Genomic DNA, 4767 nt, shown 5'->3' on the forward strand with positions numbered 1-4767 from the left:
TCCTTTAGCTGAGATGCATGTCTGAGTTAAGTACGGTACAATATCACATACCAGACATGGACATTTAGTCTGACAAAGTTAATAGAATTTTAAAAGGAGAGCAGTAGTAGCAGTAATTTACAATAATGTTAAATATTTAATCAATTAATCTAGTGTCATGATAGTTTTAGAAAATGTTGAGTAGAAGGTAATACATATATGATAAAAAGAATATCGTAATTTGTATTTATCATGCTTTTTACTTGGCTGATTGTATATATAGACCAATAATTTTAGAATATTAGTTGATTTTGGTTTTTATATTATCATTGGTCTACGTGCAAAGTCTGCACATCAACTTATCAACACAAAAGTCTACACATAATCACATGTGTATATGCCTTATAATTTTTTTTGTCAGGGTATATACCCTATAATCTGAATTTAAAGTACTAAACGTTTAGACCAGATACATTAAATAATTGATAACTGAATATGAAGGTCCTCAGTTAATTAATTCTAGAGAATTTATGTAATTTTAATTGATTTGTTATTGTAGTTTAGGAGCACGTAGGCTTTATAAATTTATTATGATGTATAATGGTCAAGTAAATAGATGCATTATATTTTGATATTGATTATGCATTGCTTGACTGGAATATGCTGGTTGTATCATAGTTTGTTAAGAAGGAAAAGAGGCTACACTTTTTTTTTACACTTTATCGTTGTTGCAGCCATTTTGTGAGAGTGCCAACGCAGTCAGATCTGGTTTAGCTGTACCTGCAGCACAATCTGAATTTATGCCAATGGATGATGTTTTTAAAGCAACAGTCTTAAGCTTCAGAGTCCTCAACTAGAGTCTTTTCGGTAGTCATGCTTAAGAATCCATAGTATGGCTGATGAAGCACACCTTAACATTGTCTTGCTTTCTTCTCCAAGCGGAATCATCAGTGTCTTTAGCGTTACTAGGAAAAAAATCTGATAACCAATATTAAAATTTTGCCTAAAAATGGGATTTTAAGGAAAATATAGGTTGGTTGAACAATTTTTTTGGTTATTATGCAAACAGTTGAGATTGTAGTTTCACCCCTACTGTTTTAACATCACTATGTGCTATTTTCTTATTAATTTAGAGTTCATTTGCACGTTTGATCTAACTGTAATTAGATGTTAATGGTAAATCATATGTTTTTGAGGGTTGACATGGGCGGAATTAGGGTAATATACCTGACAAGTGTGTTTGTAGTAGGCGAAATCCAGACAAATGAGTAGTACTAACTACAAAAACGCAAAACATACAAAATTACATACATTTATGTGTAATAACTTGATTTGGTTTAACACAATGTAGGTGGCGGCAAAGATGTGGAGATTCTTCTGTATACCGTGGTAATAAAAACTGACTTGATACCTTTTGGAATTGGAATAGTAGGTGTAGTGTCTATTTCACACACCTCACACCTTATTTCTATTCACGTTTCTGTGTGTTTGTAAATTTAAATTATATTTTACAAAAAACAACCAATATTTTTTAACTATTTTGAATAAGCATCAACAGCTTTTTAGTCCTTTTTATGTGCAATTGGTATATATATTAAATTATATTTTTTGATTAGCTGTAGTGTTGTCTAGAGGAGCTGCAAATGGCACTCAGTTCAAAATGGATACATCGAACACGACAGTGAGTCTAGTTCTTACAGATATCTTGTCATATTTGTTTCTTTCTTTTATAGGTGTTTGTAGGAAGACTTAATTCTGAAATAACTGATGAAGAACTTAGGCATACATTTTTCGAGTATGGTGAGGTTCTTTGGGGCCAGTTGGGAAAGGGTGTGGTTTTGTTCAAATTTCTAACACGTATCCATCTACGAGTTAGGTTACTTACTATGTGCCTTTATTTATGGGCGGTGATGACACAGAGGTTACTTACTATGTGCCTTTATTTATGGGCGGTGATGACACATAAACTGTTGATAGACGGAATGTGTTGCGGAAGCAGATTAAGGCCAATGTAATTATTGTTGCAGCAAGTGGTAAATATTTAGAAGGTATATTCATTTGCACTACTTGTGTTAATTAAAATCCAGCTTACTATTAAATATAAACGTCAATCAGCTAAGATAGATGTTATTAGATAAATTTATGTGTTTACTAATTACTACTCAGTATGTTATATAATGAACGCTAAACATATATAAAATTAAAATCGCTACTTGGCTATATTGTTTGGAATTTTGACTTTTGTTGCATTAGTATTTCTACCTATGTGATCAGAGTGTTGATAGTGCTATAAAAAATATGTTTGACCATTATATTTTTACATATAAGTACGGGATGAGATTGCATATTAAAAGACATAATAGAAACAACTAAGAGTGTAAAACTCTACCCTTTGATTTCTCACCGTTCTGCTTATTTTGTACCCAGGTCCTCAATATTCCAACTAAAATCTTCCAGTCACTTGATTTAGCATGGACATTGCTAAGAATCTTTCCCCGTGAGCTTCTCCATCGTATATCAGCAAAGACATTTGATCAGTTCTACAGTCGAGATGCAGCCAACTGATGTTGGAAACGAAATCTTTAGTACTTAATTGCATGTTCACTCGTGGGGCTTGAGTTTTGTGTTCAAGGTGCAAGTACAGTAATGATGAAGGTACATGTCTGCATTTCCATTATTGTCTTTCAGATTTGGCAATGTTTAAAGTGAGTTCAAGAGATCCTACCAGCCATTGTACGGTTACAACGCTTGTTTACTTATTTATTTCTTTTAGTGTGAAAGCTGATTTTTTGGGGTATCCATTTGAGTAATAAAATTTTCAATGTAAAATGCAGTTTATTTTGATGATGATAATGGACCAGATTATGTATTTAAGCATGTATTCAAATCATATTATTTCTTTAGTTTACCTGAGTGCAAGTTCCGTATATTTGATATATGTTAGTTACAAAAGCAATTGTACATCACTTTTAAAGAAGAAAAATTGATGTCAAAAAATTTAATGTACATCGCTTTTTGATAAAAAACTGATGTCAAAGATTGAAATGTTCAAGTCTAAATTGAACATAAACATCACTTTGTTTGGGATAAAACTGATATTTATGTGACAATATAGACATCACTTTTAAAGAAGAAAAACTGATATCAAAAAATTTAATGTACATCACTTTTAGATAAACAACTGATGTCAAAGACTGACATGTTCACGTCTAAATTGAACATAGACATCACTTTGTTTGAGATAAAACTAATGTCTATAGGCAATATAGACATCGCCTTTCACTAAAGAAATCGATGTTTAATATCTGATTTTACATCACCCAAATGAAAATATTCGATGTTAATGTGGAAAAAAACATAGTTCATTATATGTTTAATCTGTTGTAATAGGTGTAATTTATATATTAAATTATTTATTTCTAACATTTTTTGTAAAAAAATAATGCATGGACATCATCTTTTTTGCCAGAAACGATGTCTAAGCCAGTAAAGACATCGGGTTATGGCCGATGTCTAGAATAGACATCACCGACATCAACATCGGTTGCTAAACAACATAGACATCGGCCAAAAACCGATGTCTATGGACTTTTTTCTTGTAGTGTTTTGTGATATATAGTGATACGTCACACAATGGATTAGGGTGTGTGCTTATGCAGCACGGTAAAGTGATTGCGTATGCATCGAGACAACTGAAGGAATACGAGATTAGATATCCTACCCATGATCTTGAGCTAGCGGCAATAGTTTTTGCCTTAAAAATTTGGAGGCACTACTTGTATGGAGAGAAGTGCGAGATTTTCACAAACCATAAGAGCCTCAAGTACATATTTACGCAGAAAGAGCTCAACATGCGCCAGAGGAGATGGTTAGAACTAATCAAGGACTATGATTGTGAGATTCTCTATCATCCGGGGAAAGCCAATGTGGTGGCTGACGCCCTCAGTAGGAAGGAAAGGCTCAGAATGATAATGACTTCGGAGGAATTAATCAGGGATTTCGAAAGAATGGAAATAGAAGTAAAGGTAACCGGAACCGGAACTGAAAAGCTATTTGAGATATCAATGCAGCCAGAGTTATTAGAAAAGATTAGATTGTGCCAAGAAAGAATGATGAATGAGGGCAGAGAGTCAATGACTGGAGAAGAGATCCATACTGAGAGAGACAATAAGGGGATAATGAGGTATTCCTACAGGATTTGGGTTCTGAATGTTCAAGAACTTAAAGACGAGATTTTGGATGAAAGTCATAGTTCAAGGTATTCCATTCACCCGAGAAGCACCAAGATGTATAGGGATTTGAAGGAATATTACTGGTGGCCCAACATGAAGAGGGACGTAGCAGAATGGGTAAGCAAATGTTTGACTTGCCAAAGAGTAAGGGCAGAGCACCAGAGATCCAGTGGACTTTTACGACCCCTGGAGATTCCTGAGTGGAAATGGGAACAGATAGCGATGGATTTTGTTGTAGGCTTGCCAAGGACGAAAGCCAATCATGATGCCATATGGGTAATTATAGACCGACTGACAAAGTCAGCTCATTTCATTCCTATCAATGAGAGATACACAGTCAATAGACTGGTGGACATTTACCTTAAGGAAATAGTGACGCGACATGGAGTCCCAGCGTCCATTGTCTCAGACCGAGACCCCAGATTCAACTCCAGATTTTGGAAGAGCTTTCAAGAATGTGCGGGGACCAAGTTAAATATGAGTACCGCGTACCATCCCCAGACGGATGGGCAGAGTGAAAGGACCATCCAGACACTAGAGGATATGTTGAGAGTCT

The sequence above is a fragment of the Apium graveolens genome, chromosome 1 (genome assembly GCF_009905375.1).
Source record: "Apium graveolens cultivar Ventura chromosome 1, ASM990537v1, whole genome shotgun sequence".
NCBI lineage: Eukaryota > Viridiplantae > Streptophyta > Magnoliopsida > Apiales > Apiaceae > Apium > Apium graveolens.